This window comes from Gracilinanus agilis, chromosome 3 (assembly GCF_016433145.1).
Source record: "Gracilinanus agilis isolate LMUSP501 chromosome 3, AgileGrace, whole genome shotgun sequence".
NCBI lineage: Eukaryota > Metazoa > Chordata > Mammalia > Didelphimorphia > Didelphidae > Gracilinanus > Gracilinanus agilis.
In genome coordinates, this window is record NC_058132.1 from 194,505,658 (window position 1) to 194,526,220 (window position 20,563).

The following is a 20,563-nucleotide window of genomic DNA, read 5'->3' on the forward strand; positions in this document are numbered from 1 at the left end:
CTCTCTCTCTCTCTCTCTCTCTCTCTCTCTCTCTCTCTCTCTCTCTCTTTCTCTCTCTCTCTCTCTCTCTCTCTCTCTCTCTCTCTCCTCTTTCTCTTTATATATATATATATATATATATATATATATATATATATTTTCAGATGCAAGACTTAGAACCCTTAGTTGTAAGATCATAGTTATTGACTCAAAGGCCATTTACTAGAACTTCTTCATTTTACATATTAGGAAACTGGGGCTAAGAGAAGTTAAGTGATGTTCTAAGAGTCCCAGTTAGTAAGTGTTGGAGATGGGATCTGAACCCAGGTCTTCCTGGTACCATGTCTAGCACTCAAGCTACTATGTTGTCATCTTAGAAACTCAGGGTAATAGTCTAGATATTAACTCTGGTGTTTCTCCTCCTTCATCCCACCTCCTACCCTCTTAGTGATTTCCAACTTAGATTACCTTACATTTGCTCTCCCTATATCTAGTATGTGCAGAGTTAATTGTATGTGGTCTTCTCTATTTAAATAAGACTCTGGAGGTAGCTGGGTGGCTCAGTGGATTGAGAACCAGACCCAGAGATGGGAGGTCCTAGGTTCAAATCTATTCTCAGACACTTCCTACCTGTGTGACCATTAACTCCCATTGCTTAGCCCTTACCACACTTCTGCCTTGGAAGCAATACACAATATTGATTCTAAGATGGAAGGTAAGGGTTTAGAAAAAATACAAATCTGTCTTGGCTTTCTTTTGTATTCCTAGTGCTAAGCACAGTGTCAGGCACTATAGTAAGGGATTATTGACTGATTGATTATAATGACCCTTGAAGCCTCTCCATGAAGCCCAATAAAGATATCTCAAGGAAGTTCAAAACCCTTTTAGAGTAAGACTTCTGGTAATAACAGGCTAAAGTCCTCTTTCTGACCTTAAAGGTATTTGAATTTAATTTTTTATTCAGTTATTTTCAGACATGTTCAACTCTTAGTGACCCTAGTTCTGGGTTTTCTTTTAAAGATATTAAAGTGGTTTGCAATTTCCTTCTCTAGCTCATTTTACATATGGGGAAACTGAGGCAAGTAGAATCAAGTGACTTGCCCAAGGTCCAATAGCTACTGTATTCTGAGGCAGATTTGAACTCAGGGAGATAAATCTTCTTGATTCTAGGCCCAGTGCTTTATCCACTGTACCACGTAGCTTCCATTTTAATTTTTACTGGTTGCTAGAATCTTTCTTTCTCCCCTATCCCCTTCCACTATTATGAATCAACACTAGTCCCCAGGTCTAGGACTGCTCTCTCTCTTCTCCCCTCAGTGCTTGGTTTTTTTGACCCAGATAAGAACTCTATAAAACTCTAAAAGTCTTTATTAGTGTTGGGTTCTCCATTCCATCTAGGGGCCCTAGAGAAGTGCCTAATTCCATTGGGAGCCCCAGAGGAATATTCTTCATTTTAAGTATGTCTTCTCAGTTAAATAGGATTGCTATATATCTTTTTATGTTCTCTGTATTTCCTAGTAAGCTATTAGTATTCTGAACCTTTCTGAACCTATAGTAAGATACTAACTGATTGACTGACTGATATTGTCTGGAATGTGCCAAAGAATCTCCCCCAAAAAGGGCCTTTTCTAGAGAACTAGATCTGACCAGACCCAGGGAGGGCATCCTTCTTGCCTTGTGCAGAGATGTCTGGGTTGCTAAGCAACAGATATTCTCTTGCCAAAGTGTTCTAACCTAGAGTGTAGTGTCTTATGTACTAAAGCCCTTGATGACCACTGAGAAACTTTAGTGGGGCTGAGGTTGAACTAATATCTGAGAAGGGTCAAGAGATTAGAATTGTGGGAGTCAATGAGAATGCTTTCTTCCCCACTTCCCTCCCACATCAGACATAAAAGGGTATATACATGCTCGTGTCTCTCAAGACTGGGCTTTAAGGGAGAGGGAATTAAAGGACTATGTTGTTTTTTCTCATTGCCTAGTCATGATGATCATATCTTGGATGGGGAGATGGGTCCTCGCCATTTGAACCCCTTTTTGGGAGGTCTAGCAGGCTCTCTGCCTGGGGTCAAGGGAGACTACTGAAACTGGGAAATTTAGTCAGTGCTGCTTCTGGAGCACCCAACCTTCTTCCACTCAGGCAATGATTGCTTGAATATCAAAGATCTTATCTCTGGCACCCTTCCTTGGGTTCGAATCTCTTCATTCTATCTCTGTCCTATGCCAAGCTAAGCTATGGTCTACAATCCAAGGTTATAGTGTACAACAGCAACTTGCTGCTGGTAGGAAACTGGGTTACTTTGCTTCTCCGTCTTCAAATAGGAATCCTGGATGTCATGTGGAATTCACTCTCAGGAATCACCTTTGCCTGAACCAGAGTCTGAATAATAATAGAAACCACATGAACTCACCTTTCTATGATATTTTATGATATACAAGGTATGGTCCTGTGAGATAGGAAGTGCAAATAATATTATGCTCTTTTAATAGATGAAATTGTACCTCAGAGAGCTTAAATGACTTGTTTATGTATAAATAGTTAGGATATGGAGGAATTGAGATTCAGATCCAGGTCTTTGGAAGCAGCCTGGTCAATGGTAAGAGTGTTGGATTTAGACTCAAAGGAATTGAATGTGGCTTTCATCGCTGGTACTTGTTACCTGCCAGGTGGGTGGTGCAATGGATAGAGTGTGGGGTCTGGAGTTAGGAAGACCTGGGGTTCAATTCCAGCATCATTTACTTACTAGTTGTGTGTTCTTAAGCAAGCCACTTCACTTGGTTTATTTGAGTTTCCTCAGGTATAAAATGAGCTAGTGAAAGAAATGACTAATCACTCCAGTATGTCCACCAAGAAAACCCCAAAAGGGGTCATAAAGAGTCAGACACGACTGAAAGGACTGAATAATAATAAGTTCTTTTACCAAGGACAACAGTTCAAGCTTTTGGGACCCCATTTGGGGCTTTTCTTGGCAAAGATACTAGAGTGGCTTGCTATTTCTTCCTCCAACTCATTTTAGAGAAGAAGAAACTGAGGCAAACAGGGTAAATGACTTCCCCAGGGTCCCATAATTAGTAGGTGTCTAAGGTCAAATTTGAATTCAGGAAGATGAGTCAGACTGAAAGGACTGAACAACAATAGCAAGTCACTTAACTTCTCAAGTGTAGATGACCTCTAAAGTCCCTTTCTATTTGAAGTTTTTGATCATATCCATTGCTATTTCTTCCACACCACTGGGGGTTAGAGGTCATAAACTATGAGCTTGAGGGATATCATACAAATACTGGCTTCTAGAAGGAAGTTTATGAAAAACAGCCCTAGGGTCTATATACAAATAACCAAGGCCCTTTATGACCATGGGCCGGCTTCTCATTCATCTGTTGAGAGATTGTTTCCAGGGTAGTTTCTTACTGGACCTTTTCAATTTTATAAGCTGAGATTGGTCTTGTGTCTAAGTATTCCCCAGTTCAATTTGATCTGGGTAACCACTGTTTTCTGACAGCATTATGGGCAATGGTAATTTTAGATTGTGGACAATTCTGAATTGGTTGGAGTCTTCTCCCCTAGTCGAGCATCCTTTGCTTTGACGGCAGGTTTTATTACATGCGATACTTTGCCATTAACTTTTATTAGATCCATAATTTTTTTTATTAACATTGAGTAATAACTGTTTTCGGTGGCATCACTCTTCCGAGGACTCCCTCAGTTAGTAGTCCATGACAACAGTTGCTAAATTGAAGTTTCTTCTGCCAACATTTCACCCACAGTATATCCAGCCATTCTACCTCATCTTGCTTAAAAAGCCATGAAATTCCTGTGCATTATCAACCAAATGACCACAGCCTAAGAACCTTAAATAGAGGCAGAAATAAAACTCACAATGATTTGAATTAGGACTTTTCTGTTCTTAGTCCTACACCTAGTGCAAGAAAGTCACACAATCACAGTGGGTTTTGGAACTGGAAAGGACCTCCCAGGCCATCCAGTCCAATCCATCCTGAACACAAATATATGCTACAAACTGGCGAGCAAGTGGTCATTCAGTCTTTGCTTGAAGATTTCCAGTGGCAGCTAATTCTACTTTAGGATGGCTTTGAGTCAGGAAGACTCTTATTCCTGATTTCAAATTTGGCCTCAGACACTTAATTAGCTGTGGGACCCTGGGCAAGTTGCTTAACCCTGCTTGCCACAGTTTCCTCTTCTCTAAAATGATCTCAAGAAGGAAATGGCAAACCACTCCAGTATCTTTGCCAAGAAAACCTCAAATGGGATCATGAAGAGCCAGACATGACTGAAAGGACTGATTACAAGAAGTTCTTTCACCAAGCCCAAATGTTCACCCATTACAACCAGTCTTGCCCTGTGAGGTCAAGTAGAATAACTTTCATCCTTCTTCCATTTGATAACTGTTATGTTCTATTCTGTCCCCAAAGTCTTCTCTCCTTTGGGCTAGACACTCTTAGTTCTTTCAACTGATGCTTATTTGGCATGTAAGTGAGTCTTTTTGCCTTCTTTGGCACACTCTTATGGACATTTCTCTAGATCAGTAGTTCCCAAACGTTTTTGGCTAACCACCCCCTTTCCAGAAAAAATATTACTTTAGCTACCCCTGGAAATTATGAAACTGTTTATTGACCTCAAAATAGAATGTAATACAAAAAAAGTGTGGCGATCACTGCCTTCATGGATCGCTGCAGCACCCACCAGGGGGTGGTAGCTCCCACTTTGGGAATCACTGCTCTAGATTATCAATATTTTTTCCTAAAATGTGGCCCTTAGAATTAAACTTAGTGCCTTAGATGTGGTCTGGACAGGGCAGAGTATCATGGGATTACATATCATCTGCCTAGTCCTAAACAATCAATCAGTAAACATTAAACACTTACTATGTGCCAAGGACTGTGCTAACACAACCCAACTTGTATTACCTTTTTTGCTTGCTATATGACTATTAAGTCACGTTGATATTGTAGTTGATCAAAAACATTCAGTTTCTTCACATGACCTGCTATCTAGCCACACTTTATCTTTTTCATATGGAACTGATTTTTCAAAAAAATATATAAGATTTTTGCATCTTTCCCTTTCAAATTGTATCCCATGGACTTGAGTTCAATGTACTAGCCTGCCAACATTTTTCACTTCCTTTTCTGAACAAAAATACTCCTTTCTATGACCCAGGAAGAAAATGGAACTTCATCTATGGTTTCAGGGGATTATTGTGTCAATGGGAAAGTAAGAGATATTCTGCCATTGTAATCATTGTCTTTTTTCTTGTTATTATTTCCATTTATGGAAGACAGGAGAAGGGAAACGGTTATAAGGGGGAAATAGTCTTCTATATTCCCCTAGAAACTTAGCAACAAGGAATAGGGCTTTCTACTTCAACCAAGACTCAGGAAGATGCTGTTGGCTATTAATATCATCGCAACACAGTAGAATGGGAGAAGTACAGGACTTGGAAAGATGAGTTCAAATCTTAGCTTTAGTATTTACTAGCAATATAGTAGACAAGACTTTAGACAAGTTACTTAATTTCTCAACTTTATAGGAAAATGGGAAGAATAATACATGGGAATAATGATTTATGTGCCACCTATTTCACTGAGTTGTTTTGTGGAGACCACTTTAAAACACTACATAAATGTGAGCTTTTATTTTCTAGGACTTCCAACGATGTTTCTTTTGAATTTAAAGGATTGATTAAGTTTTGGCTTACCTAGTCCCTTATTGAGCAGTTTAGGTTCCTAGGAGCTTCCCTGACTGGTCAAAATTCAGTTGAAGAGGTAATTCTTAAGTGTTTTCTGTGCCCTCTGTTATGATGATAATAACAGATAGTTTGGAGAAGCAGATAAATGTGTCAGGGCCAAATAGAGCTTTAAGTCAAGAGCCAGAGATTGACAGGCTACAGTGAGGAAAGGAGGGGGTAAAACACTCCTGATTCTCAAACCCCTCCCCCTCTAACTGCTTCTGCTTCAGTTGGTAATGAAGACAGGAATAAGATTCTTCTGGTAAGTTTCTGTTATTGCTGAAACCCCAATAATGTTCCTTTTCTTTAATTTATATTCCTCTCAGGTCAGTTAGAGGAGATATAACAGCTAGCTATCTAACTGTTGAGGACAGAGGAAATCTTCTTTAAACTGGCAGCCAACAGGATTCAAACTAAATATACAGACTGAATTGTAAGTATCTTCCCAAATAATTATCAGGCACAGATTTGAAGGTAACAAGTTATATTAGGAATTAACAAGGAAAATTAGAAAAGTTAATGAAGGTTTTAGGATAAAGGAAAGATGACCCTGAACTGTTAAATTGATGCCCCCTTCCCCCTCCTCACTGGAGGGGATGAAGCATTTAACTAAAACTGGCTCTCTTGCTATTGATAAATATCTTACTCTCTAATCACTAAGTAATTATATAATTATATTAATGAAGAATAGTAATAACAAATAGGCTAACCCTATGAGTAGAAATCACTAGCTTATGCTACAATGGCCACCTCAGGAGAAACCCCAAGTCAGGAGAATCAAGCAGAGTGTCTGCTCACATCCACTCCCACAAATTAACTGTCTTCAACCCTTCTCAACTGCCCCTCACCCAAAGTTCTCCAGGGGGGTCCCCTGGAATTCTGGGTGAGGCTATCCCTGTACCTTTGCAGGGATTCCATGCTTTGCATCTGCACACAACACCTCACAAGGGAGCCACTCTCTTTTCTTGCTTAGAAGTGTATAAGCTACATCAAGCACTAGCTGCTTGACCATAGGCAAGTCATGTCAGGTCCATCATTTCTCCAGTGGGTTAGGGTTAGGGATAGGATGTTAGACTAGAGTATTTCCCAAATCCTTCTTAGGTTTGACATTTTGGGAATTTAAGCTTTTTTTCCTCTGGACTGTATGATCAGAAGTTCTACAAATAGTTCTTTTTATCCCAGAACTTGCAAGAAAGAAGAAGCTTCAGTCCTTTCTCTCTTTCATAAATTTATGCGAACACAAAGCCTTTTAGTTGAATACTGCCATATGAGAGGAAAACTTATTGTTCAGGTGCTATAGGTACCTACCTTTTGGTTATATTAGAAATTTTTTTAAACTTTTTTTTTACCCTTGGATAAATAGCCTCCACATATAGCTTTGGGCCTCTCTCTTCCCTAAAGACAGTGTTAATGACAATCCTGGTTATTTTCTTTATGTTCTGATTGGTAATTTTATGGGATGGGCATCTCTGCTACTAATTTACAAGTAAGACCTTCTGAGAGATTCCAGTAGCTATTCCCATTTATTGGGTAGCAGCATTTCCTTGGTCATGAATCAATAATATTTCTTTGTGCCTTCGGTCTTTTGTTTTAAGCAGAGTTGTGATGGCCATAATTTAAATCTACTGAAGGCAAAGGGTGGGGAGGCTGACAAATGCATTTCCACCATGGCAAGGAACTGGAAACCAGCAGCTGCCAACATATCTGTATTGGAATAAAGTATCTGACAAAGTACTTCCTGTAGGTGGAATGAAATTATATACCCATCAAAATGCATTTGTCCTCTAAATAACTATTCAAATATTTTATGTTTTGGTCTAAATAGATGTTCCTTTCCTCATCATAGTTGTACTCTCAGGGAGTAAGTAATTGGAAAGAAAAATTTAATTGTGCTTCTAAAACATTACTCAAGTAAGGCTTCTCTGTCTCTGTCTCTGTCTGCCTCTTTCTCTGTCTCTCTGAATCTGACTCTGTTTCTGCCTCTCTCTGTCTCTGTCTGTCTGTCTCTCGCTCTCTCCCTCCCTCCCTGTATTCCTCTCTCCCCCCTCCCTTCCTTTCTGTCTCTGTCTTTGTCTCTGCCTCTGTTTGTCTGTCTGTCTCTCTCCCTCCCTCCATCCTTCTCTCCCCCCTTCCTTTCCTTTCTCTCTCTCTGTCTCTGTCCCTTTGTCTGTTTCTCTGTCTCTCTCTTTCCTTGGATTCTTTTAATGGCTTTCCCTTCATGACTAAAGAGAAGTGAAATGTCTGTCTACAGGCAGTTTGATATTACATATTCCAAAGTGTCTATTCTTTTATATTACAGACTTAGATTTAGAAGGTATTAGAGTCCCTTGTTTGCTAACTGCCAGGGAACTATGACTTCAGACAGAGCCATACTCAAAGGAGTAGGGAAGGGTTCAGGTGTAGGTTTGGCTGTCACTTATTTATCTTGGGACATGGAGTCAAGCATCCCTTAAACCCTTCAGTATTTTCTGTGCCCAAGGACTCAGGCAGCTTGCACTCCAGTCCAGAGTAAAGAGCTTTTCCCAAGGACATACTCAAGATAGAGGAACTGAAACATGGGATAAATTTCCTAGGCACATCAGACTGCCCATGGCTAGACTGTTCTGCTATGATGAACTGTCACATGATTCTTTTGTTTGTTCATCATATTGATACAGTCATCTCTGGAATGATGATATAAGGAACAGAAGAGGAGCAAGAAATTTGCTGGGCTCAGGGTTTCTCTGACTTTATTTATTATTTACAGATAGATTTAGATTTTTTTACAGATAGCTTATTATTTACAGATAGCTTTAGAATGGGAGAGAAGCTTTTGCCTTTATTTGCTTTATTTGAGCTGGCCCTAGAGATTTTTAGAGGGGAATTCATTGATGGCTGGTTCAATTTCTTTTTCTGAGATGGAATTATTTAAGTATTCTATTTCCTCTTTTGTTAATCCATAATACATATTTTTGTAAGTATTAATCCATTTCACCTAGACTGTCATATAATTGCGCAAAATAGCTCCTAATGATTGCATTGATTTCCTATTCATCAAAGGTGAAATCACCCTTTTTATTTATAATACTGGTAATTTAATTCTCTTCTTTACATTTTAAAATCAAATTAACCAGTACTCTATTTGTTTTTTTTATAGACAAACTCCTTGTCTTATTCATTAGTTCATTAGTTCTATTACTTTCAATTTTATTTATTTCTCCTTTGATTTTTAGGATTTACAATTTAGTCTTTAATTGGGGGTTTTAAATTCATTCTTTTGCTAATTTTTTTAGTTGCATATCCAATTCATTGCTCTACTTTTTCTCTATTTTATTGATGTAAGCATTCAGGGATACAAATTTTTCCCTGAGTACTGCTTAGGCTGTGTTCCATAAATTTTGGTATATTGTCTATTCATTGTCATTCTCTCCAATGAAATCAGTGATTGTTTCTATAATTTGTTCTTTGACCCACCCATTTTGAAGAATTAGATAATTTCCAATTAATTTCTAATCTCTTTTCCCTGAACCCTTATTGATTATAATTCTTTACTGCATTATTATGCCCTAGTACATATTCAGTTTTTGTATGTGTACCATGTGCTGCTGAAAAGAAGGTCTATTCCTTTTTATCCTTATTCAATTTTCTATGGTTATTTATTAAATCTAAGTTTTCTAAATTTTCATTACTTCCTCTATTTCTTTCTTATTCATTTATTTTTGTTAGATTTATCTAGTTCTGATAGGGGAAGTCAAGGTCTCCCACTAATATAGTTTTACTGTCTAGTTCCTCCTTAATTTCCTTTCTTCTTTAAAAATCTGGATGCTCTACCATTTGGCGCATATATGTTAAGTACTGATATTACTTCATTGTCTACTCTATACTACCTTTTATCAAGATATAATTACCTTCCTCATCTCTTTTAATCAGATCTATTTTTGCTTTAGCTTTGTCTGAGATCATGATTGCTACTCCTGCTTTTTTGGGTCTCATTTGATGCCCAATAGATCCTGTTCCAGCCCCTTACCTTTACTCTTTGTGTGTCTACCTTCCTCAAATGTGTTTCTTGTAACAACATATGGTAGGATTCCAGTTTTTAATCTACTCTGATATCCACTTCCATTTTATGGGTGACTACTTCCCATTAACATTCATAGTTATGATTGTTTTCTGTGTATTTCCCTCCATATTTTTTCCTCTTTTAATCCTGCCCTTTTTCCTTTCACTCTTTCCCGCCACACCACACCAATGTTTGGCTTTTTAATTACTCCCCCCATTCCTCATCCCTTCTATTGCTCTGCTTCCAATCACTACCCTTCTTATTCTCCTTCTACTTCTCTATAGGGTCTCAAAATCATCCCCCCCCACTTCTCCCTCTCTTATATTACACCCCTCCCTACCATCTCCTTTCTTATTCCCCTTCTACTTCTCTATAGGATAAGAAGATTCTTAAATGTTTTCCCTCTCTGAGCCAATTCCAATGAGAGTAAGGTTTATATATTACACATCACCACTCATCCTCTCCTCCACTGTAATAGGTTTTCCCCAACCCCAAGTCTCTTTATGTGATATAATTTATCCCATTTTACTTCTTTCTTCCCATTTTCTCTTAGTGCAATCCACTTTTTCACCCCAAGATTTATATATCATCCCAAACAGCTTACTACCATAACCTCTGTCTAGGTATACTTCTTCTAACTACCATTATAATGATAAAAAATTTTTAAGAGTTATAGATATCATCTTTCCATATAGGAATATAAACAATTTGATCTTATTGAAGCCCTTAAATTTTTTCCTCTTTCTTATTACCTTTTTATGTTTCTCTTGAATTTTGTATTTGCACACTAAAGTTTCTGTCAAAATCTGGTCTTTTCATCAGGAATGCTTGTAAATCTTCTATTTTATTAAATGAACATACTTTCCCCTGAATGAATATAGTCATTTTTGTTGGGTAGGTGATTTTTGGTTGTAAACCCAGTTCCCCTGCCTTCCAGAATATCATATTCCATGACTTGTGGTCCTTCATTGTAGAAGCTGTCATCTCCTGTGTAATCTTAACTGGGGCTCTATGATATGTAAATTGTTTCTTTTTGGCTGCTTGCAAGATTTTCTTTTTGGTCTGGGAGCTCTTGAACTTGGCTATAACATTCTTGGGAGTTATCATTTGGAAATTCATTGCAAAAAGTGATCTATGGATTCTTTTGATTTCTAGTTTACTCTCATTCAAGAATATTCTGGCAGTTTTCTTGGATAATTTCTTGTGATATGATGGCTTGGCTTTTTTTTAATCATGATTTTCAAGTAGTCAAATAATTCTTACATTATCTCTCCTGGATCTATTTTCCATGTCAGTTGTTTCATTGAGGTATTTCATATTTTCTTCTATTTCTTTCATTCTTTTGATTTTATTTTATTGTTTTTTGATGTCTTGTGAAGTTATTAGCTTCTATTTGCCCAATTCTAATTTTAAGAAATGAATTTCTTCCATGACTTTTGGATCCTCCTTTTCCATTTGGTCCATTCTACTTTTCATGTAACTCTTTTCTTCATTGGCTTTTGTGCCTCTTTTTCCAGTTGACCAATTTTGCTTTTTAAGCTGTTATTTTCTTTTTGCATTATTTTAATTTCCTTTTCCCATTTTTCTTCCACCTGTCCTATTTGATTTTTGAATTTTTTTTCAATTTCTTCCAGAGTTTGAGATAAATTTCCATTTTAGTTTGAAGTTTTGCATGTGGTTGCTTGGATTTCACCATCTCTTATTGACTCTATGTGTTGCTTTTTGTCTCCATAGATATTTTCTAGGGTTAACTGCTTTTTTGCTGTGTGCTCATTTTCCCAGACTTTTTTTGCTTTGGGACTGAAAGTTCTGAAAACTGATGATTCTGTCTTCTCTGCTGATGACTTGTAGGACGCAGCACTCTGAGCTATTTTGCTCTGGGGCTAGGACTTCACCATAGTGCAAGCTGAAAGGACCAAGTACTATGTACTTCCAGGCTTCACTGTGGGCTGATGCCAGGGCCTGAGTCTTCAAGGAGTGGGTCTGGGGTGTGGGATGCTCTGTTGCTGGTGTAGGTAAGGTCCTGAAATCCCTAAGTTGGTCTTTTCTCAGACTTGGAAGCTGGCACAGTAGGTGGGGAGGTGGGGGTGATCAGCCAACACTCTTCTATATGCAGTTTTGCTTTGGATTTCCCCTTGAAAATTGTCTCTCTCTCTGTCTACCTTTCAAGTTGTATTCAGTGGGAGAGCCCCCTGACTCCATCATGCTATTGATTTTTGACTCCTGTCATTTTGAGGTGTTTTTTAAAGATTGCTTTGGAAGGATTGTCCTTCCCTCAAGATATACTTGTGAGAAATACCTGAAAAATTTTGTGAGATGGATAGGGTTGCTGAACCAAAAACATGGAGCCTGCCATTATTAACTGACTAAGTGCAGAGACTCAGGATATTTTTTCCTGTCCAGTTGTACTTTCTAGTCTTCTCTATTCTAGTCTCCAGTTGCTTTTTTATTTAGCTACATAGTTATATCTATTGAACCTGATAGGTTGCCTGGACAGCAGAAAAGAGAAGATATTCCTAATAAAAATGTCAATGAATTTATTACCCAATCACTATAACCCAGGCCTTCAATGTTTTTTGTGCCAAAGATCTCATGCAATTTGTAGCACAGCCAGTGCAAAACACTTTCCCCAGAGATATACTATATGGGGAATGCAAACACACACACACATGCACAGGGAAATTTCACAGAGAGATTAGCTTCCAGAAATACCAGATCCCCAGGAGATTCATTGCTGTGTTCTTATTAGTAATATTTATAGAAATTATTATTCCTGAAATGAAAGGGACTGTAAAGGTTATCTAATCTAATAGCCTACTTTTATAGATGAAGAAAGTAAGAGGCTGGAGAGGATTGTCCATGATCATACAGAAAGTTAGTAAAAGAACTAGTATTAGCAATCTACCTTCCTATTCCCACAGTTCTACTGTCCTATTCCCTAACTTTGGTGTTACAAAGGAATCCAGATGTTCTCAATCTGAGTCATGAATATTGTGTGTACAACATCCAAAGAAGAATACATTTAGCTTTTGCTTAAAGACATCACGCAACATGGAACTCACTATCCCCAAAGTATTCTACTTTTGGACATCTCTTATTGTTCAAAAATTGATTCTTACATCAGACTGAGTTCTATTCTCCTATTTCTGCCTGCAATCAATCAGTTCATAGTGAGGTTCCTGCCTGCCTAGCCTTCTGTCTTCACAAGCATTCTCCATGAAAGGAGAATAACAACTTTACTATTTTGGGGAGAGCTAAAGAGGGCCTCTTCTATATTCAAACTTTTGGGGTCTTTTTCTATATTATTCTTTAAAAATGCCCTTCCCTTCCATCTGAGAAGCAATACTGTGTATTGGTTACAAGGCAGAAGAGTGGTAAGGGCAGTGAGGGTTAAGTGACTTGTCCAAGGTCACATATCTAGGAAGTGTTGGAAACAAGATTTGAACCCAGGACCTCTTGTCTCTAAGCCTGGCCTACAATCCACTAACCCATCTAGCTGCCCCTTTTCTGTATTATTTTTAGCAGCAGGTGCAGTTTAGGTGCTGCTATCAAGGGTAGCTAAGAGAAATGACCTTGGATGAGGATCTTTCATGGCAGAAGCCAAAGGTGGAACTTGTAACAAAGGTAGCAAAAGTGGGAGGAGCCAATAAATAAGACTTCTTCCTTGGAAAATTCTTACCTTCATTTCAACTTCAAAGGGACATGTATACCATTTTACTTGCTTTTCTACTTCCTAATCTAGAATGACAGACAGGTCCAATCCGGAGCAGAGATTTGGAGGAAAAGACCCTTTGGTTGACCTATTTTGTGGGCCATATTGATGGCATTTTAATCTGAGGATCTCTGAGCAGGGACTGTGGCTGCTAAAATAATTAAGATCATGTCAAACATGCAGTCCAATGAATAAAATTAGTATTATAACTTTGCAGACAAAGGCACATTTGGAGCTAAGCAAAAAATCATGCATTTTAATAAATCCTAGAATTAATGCTAGTGATTAACATTTGCATTTGTCAAGGACATAAATTAATTTTTTAAAAGTGCATAATTTTGAGTGAGTCAACTCCACCAAATCTCACCAGGATGTTCAGAAGGTAAGTGTTAAGTTTTAAATCAACATCATATATTTGACACTACAGCTTAAGTCCTCCAAAGGTCCAGACAGGAGAATTCTAGGCATTAACTTCTCTTCCCTAGTCAATACATCTATATTTTTAGGTCTTTTAAATTCAGATCTCCTTAATTTTTTTTCTTAGGCACCCAGTAGTTTCATGTTCTCATTCTTCCTGCTCCTTCTCTATAAAAACCCAGTTCAAGGAAATGATCAGGTAAACAGTCACATTGATGAGCCAATAGCTCATATGTTTAAAATGTTACTCCCTTTCCTAAGAGTCTATCAATATGAGTAATGATTTCAAAGATGCAGATGGAAATCATTCTTGCTTTTCTATCCCATATAATTCTTTCAGAAGTCTACACTAAGTCCTCCCCAAGTGATCTGCTCAATAAAGTACAATGACTTCTCACAATCTCCACAATCAAATATTATCCCCTCTTAGTTGCCATTTAGAGCTGTTACATGGCCCCTTCTCAGCTCTCCATTCATCTTTTTACTCTTCTCCACTCATTCTTCAATTTTAATATACCGGTATACTTGCTGCTTATCACACAATGCTACAGCTGCTCTATGCAAGCCCTTCCAGTTGTTATCCCCCTGCACCTGGAATGCTCTCCAAACAAGAACCATTTCATGGTCTCTGCAGCTTCTAGTGTCTTCCTCACCAAGATTATCATCTCTCTACTGGGTAAGAATCTTCCAAATGTCTATTTATGTCTATTTCATCTCCCCCATTAGAATATAATTTCCCTCAGGGCAATGACTGTTTTAATTTTCTCCTTTTAATCTTTTCTAGTTTAGCCCAATTTCTTCTACATGTTGTTATTCAGTCATTTCAGTCTTATGCTACTCTTCATGACCCCACTTGGGAATTTTTAGGTAAAGATACTAGAGAAATTTGTCATTTCTTTCTCCATGCTCAATTTACAGATGAGGAACCTGAGGCAAGCAGGGTTACACGACTTATAGGGATCATATAACTAGTAAGGGTCTGAGGCCAGAGTTGAGCTAAAAAAGATGAGTCTTCCTAATTTCAGACTTGACACTCTACTGCACCAACTAATTGCCCCTTAGTAAGCATATATCTCCCATTTATTCTTTGTGGAATATTAAAAAATTATCTCAGTTATTCCATCTTTTTAAGAATCTTGTATAATCTTTAACATAAATGCATGGGAGACATTTTGTTAGAAGAGAATATTCTCTCTACAAAAGCAAATGCTTTTGTTATCATCAAGAGACAAAAAGTTTGGTGGCATCTTGTCTTTGAACTTTTTCAGTCACTTTGTGATTGTAAAAATGCAATCTGCTCTAATCATAAAGATCTCATCACCTAATGGCAAGTTTATTGGTAAAGAGCCTTTCTAGACTTAACTAGACTGGTCCTTCGAAAATTTGACAGTTTTCTTTTTCTTTTTTTCTTCATGGAACCAGAGCTGAAGCCTTTCCAATGTGGCCGAACCTTCCAGAACTTATACTCCATTGCATAGCTTTTGAAAAGTCAGGGTCAGCTTCTCATTACAATGAGGACTTTGGGGGAGCTTGGGGAGAGGACATTTGGGTTTTGATAGTGGGATAAGATTTTCAGAAAGAATGAAATTATAAATATCTAATTGGAGGATTTCAGGCATCAGCAAGCTTTAGTATTAGAAATACATTTGGAGGAAACAGTTGCTCCTTCAGAAGTTGAACCGTGCAATTTTAGCCAGTTTTTGCTAATTGCAATGGCTAAAGATATGAGTCAGTGCATGTCTCCCCAATAAGTTTATTTTAAATGGTCACTAGAGAAACAGGTATTTAGACAGTGATAGTAACTGAAGGGAAGGGATTCAAAAGTTAAAAGACTTGTTAAGATAATATCTGAAGAAAGTATTTGGAGTGCTGGACCATGGATTAAAATATAAGAAAATTTTGACCAGGAATGGAGTACTCTTTATGAAAGATGATAAACATTATTTGCCTAGAACCTCGATAATTTGATTAAGATATTTTCAGCCCAAATTAGAGAGGGAGAGAGAAAACCAATATAGATACTACAGAGAGTAATAGGCATTACATAGGAAGAAGATTATTGACACAAAGGATAATTAATTTCCAGGACATTATATAAGAAGAGAGTAAATAGTAAAAAACACATAGCCTTATCCATATAAATGCAGTTTTAAACTAGGAAAACTAAGAACCAGGAGAACATTATACACAGAGACTGATACACTGTGGCACAATCGAACATAACAGACTTCTCTCTACTAGCAGCAATGCAATGATCCAGGACAAGGCTGAGGGACTTATGAGAAAGAACACTATCCACATCCAGAGAAAGAACTGTGGGAGCAGAAACATAGAAGAAAAACAACTGCTTGATCACATGGTTCAATGGGTTGAAATCTTGCCTCTAGTTTAATTATGTCTATCAGTAAGCTCAAGTGTATGTGTGAGCAAGGAATCATTTGGCACTTAGAAACCTAGTTTCCTCATCTATAAAATAGGAATAATATTTCCTGTAATATGTACCTTACAGGGTTCTTGTGAGACTTAAATGAGTTCATCTATATATAATGCATGGTAAACTGGGAAGCACTATAAAATATCTATTATTATTACTATTATTATTAAAATGTTGATGGCATCCTTAGTAAAAATATAGACAGATGAAACCATTATGATTCAGTTTTATTTTATTATCTTTATATTTGTCTCCAAGACTGAGATATGTGCCTGGCACATAATATATGATTAATACTTTTTGATTGTTTATAGAGGTGGAGGTGGGAAAGTAAAGGGAAAAGAAATAAGCATTTATATAGCACCTACTATGTACTAGGAATTGTGCTAAGTTCTTTACAGATACTATCTTATTTGATTCTCACAATGACCCTGTGAGATAGGTGCTGGCATCCACATTTTATAGTTGAGGAAACAGAAACAGAGACAAAGTGATTTGCTTACAATAACAGAGCTAGAACATGATTGAGGTCACCTTTGAACTCAGATCTTCTTGACACATCTGAACTCAGGTTTTTTTGACTCCAGGCCCAGTATTCTTTCCACTGGGTTATCTAGTTGCCTCTGATTGATGATTGATTAATGAATTCAGAACCTGAAAAGTAATAACTAACTTAGTTATGCTTAACTTTGAGGAAAGTCTCTAGGGGAGTGCCTCAGGAATCTATCCCTGGATTTGATCTGTCCAATATTTTTGTCAGGACTTGGATTAAGGCATTCATGACACAACTTTCAAATTTGAAGTAGACAAGAACAAAAGAAAAGCTAACAATGTTGCATGTGATGGATCAAATTAAATGAGCCTGAATATAAGAGTGACAAATATAAAATCTATGGGCTTATGGATCTACAATTGGGAGGGACCTTAGAGATCATCTCTGCTGTAACATGTTAGTTAATTCCATAGATGAAAATACTGAAACCCAAGGAAATTGAATAATTTTTCCAAGGTCATTTAGCCTATAACCAACAAAATTCAGATTGAAAGCCAGTCTTTATATTTTTATATATGATATTCTTTCCACTCTGCCATTTGTGTTCAAGGAAATAACTTTACACAGACATGATGGGATGTTGTGACCAGACAGCAGTTTGTGTTAAAGAGATCTGTTGGTTTTAGTGGACAGAAAGATCAATATGTGTCATAGGTGTGACATGAAAGCTAAAAAACGCTAACGTGGGCTGACGCCACATTAAGACGGTTGTGGCATCCTGGATGAGACAGATGATAGTAACACCAGATTCAGCCTTAGTCAGATCACGTCTGGGATATTGTGCTCATTTCTTTGGGCCACATTTTAGAAACACTACTTGATAAACTGGAGCTCATCTAGGGAAGGCTGATTAGGAGTATGATGTGACTATAGAACAGACTATTGAATTGGGAAGCAATTGAAGGAATTGGGGGTATGGAGCCTGGAGAACAGAAAACTTGGAGGGAGAACTTGATAGCTGTCTTCAAGTATTTTTAAAAAATTTATTAATTTTTTTCCAGATTACACATTAATATAATTTTCAGTAATTGTTTTTTGACATTGTGCAATCTGTGTTCTCTCCTTAATTCAAAGCCCCCATCCCTAAGATGGCAGGTAATATTATACATGTGATATTATACAACACATATTTCCATGTTCATCATGTTGTGAAAGAAGACACATTGCTTACACTAAAGAAAAAATTCATGGAGGAAATAAAGTGAAAAGTGGTATGCTTCAATGTGCATTCATACTCCATCAGTTCTTTAGCAGTGGGTAGCTCTTTTTTTTTTCATCACGACTCCCTTGGAATTGTTCTAGATTTATGCCTTGTGTGATAGAAGTTGCCATTCTCAGTTGATCATCATATTGTTTCTGTGTACAACATTCTCCTGGTTTTGTTCACTTCACTTTGTATCACTTTGAAGGTCTTTCAATACACACACACACACACACAGATTTTTTTTTGGGTGATCATCTTGTTCATCATTCCTTATGGAGCAATAGAATTCTATGACATTCATATACTCTAACTTGTCCAATTATTCTCAATTTGATGGACATCCCTTCAGTTTCCACTTCTTTGCCACCACAAAATGAACTGCTATAAGTGTTTTTGTTCAAGTAGATTCTTTCCCTTTATCTTTGTTCTCTTTGGGATACAGTTCTAGTAGTGATATTGCTGGATCAAGGGGTATGTACAGTTTGATAGTCCTTTGGGCATGGTTTCAAATTGTGTCCAGAATTATAGTACCTTTTATCAAGATGTAATTTCCTTCCTTATCTCTTTTAATTAAATTGATTTTCATTTATGCTTTGTCTGAGATCATAGTTGCTACCCCTCCTTTTTTAACTTTAACTGAAGCATAGTAGATCTGTTCCAGCCCTTACCTTTACTCTGTGTGTGTCTCCCTACTTTAAATGCATTTCTTGTAGACAACATGTTGTGGGATTCTGGCTTTTATTCCACTCTACTATCCTCTTCTATTTTATGGATGACTTCATCCTGTTTACATTCAAAGTTATGATTACTAACTGTGTGTTTCCCATCATTTTATTTTTCCTATGTTTATCCTTCTCTTCCTCTCCTTTCAGCCTTTCCTTTTTCACAAATATTTTTTTCTGACCCTCCCTTTTGTCCACCTCATATTTTCTTATTCCTCCATCCACTTCTTACTTCCCTATCAGGTAAGATAGGTTTCTATAGCTAAATGAGTGCAGAAATTATTCCTACTTTGCACAAATTCCAGTGAAAGTTGCCTTCCATCACCACTCCATTTTCCCCTCCAATGTATTAATTCTTATGAGCCTCCTCAAGTGAGATAATTCTGTCCTTTTCTCTTTTTTAGTGCATAAATCTTTCTTATGCTTTGATTGATTTGTTTTGCTTTGCTTCATTTTGTTTCTTTGAATATCATCCCCTCATATTCAATTTATTCCTTGCTCTCTATGTATGCTTTTATTCACTGCCTGAATAGTGATAAAATTCTAAAGTATCTTCCATATCTTAAGTAATTTAGATACCTTAGATAAGTGATGAGCAAACTTTTTAAAGAGGGGGCCAAAGGAAAGGAAATGCTCATCTGTCAGTCTGTTTCTAAGGCAACTCTTTTGAAGTTTCATTGTATTGTATCCTACTCATTGTATTCAGCAGATTAGGAATAATGTAGGCCAGATAGAACATTTCAGGGGCCACATCTGGCCCATGGGCCATAGTTTGCCCATCATTGCCTTAGATACTTCAAATTTCATAGATATTATAAAGATCTTAGTTATCATTTTATGTAGTTATGCAATGTATAATACTATCATTTGTCTTGATAACCTTAAGAATCTTTTGTATCATAGATATCTGAAGTATCCTAGCTTTCCATGTAGGAATGTGATCAATTTAACCCCATTGAGTCCTCTGAGATTTTTCTTTTCTTTCTACCTTTTTATGCTTTTGTTGAGTGTTGAATTTGACAGTCAAATAGTCTTTCTGCTCCAGCCATTTCATTAGGACTGCCTGGAAGTCCTTTATTTCATTAAATTAAACTAAATTTCATTAATTTCAATAAATATTTTTTTCCTCTGGAGTATTCTGATCAGTATTGCTGGGAAAGTGATCCTTAGTTATGGGTCTAGATCCTTTGCTTTGGGGAATATCATATTCTATACCTTTTGGTCATTTATTGTAGAAATTGCTAGGTCCTGTGTAATTCTGACTGTGACTCCATGATATTTGAATTTTTTCCCTCTGGCTTCTTGCAGCATTTTTCCTTGCCCTGGGAGTTTGGGAATTTGACTACAATAGTCCTGGAATTTTTATATTTGGGATCTCTTTCAGGTGGTGATCAGTGGATCCTTCCAATTTCTATCTTCCCTTTTTATTTAAGAGGCTCAGGGCAGTTCTCCATGATGATTTCTTCTAATATAACGTGCAGGATATTTTTTTGATATAGCTTTCAGGCAGTCCAAAGTCCAATGATTTTTAGGTTGTTTTTCTTAGATCTTTTCTTGAGCTCAGTTCTTTTTTCAGTGAGATGTTTCTTATTTTCTTCTGTTTACTTTCCCCCATTCTTTTGTGTTTGTTTTATTGTTTCCTATTGTCTTGTGGGGTTATTAGCTTCTGTTTGTCTTTTCCTAAATTTTAGAGATCTATTTTCTTCTTTGAGCCTTCGAACTTCCTTTTATAAGAGTTTTTTTTTCCTATTTGAAGTTT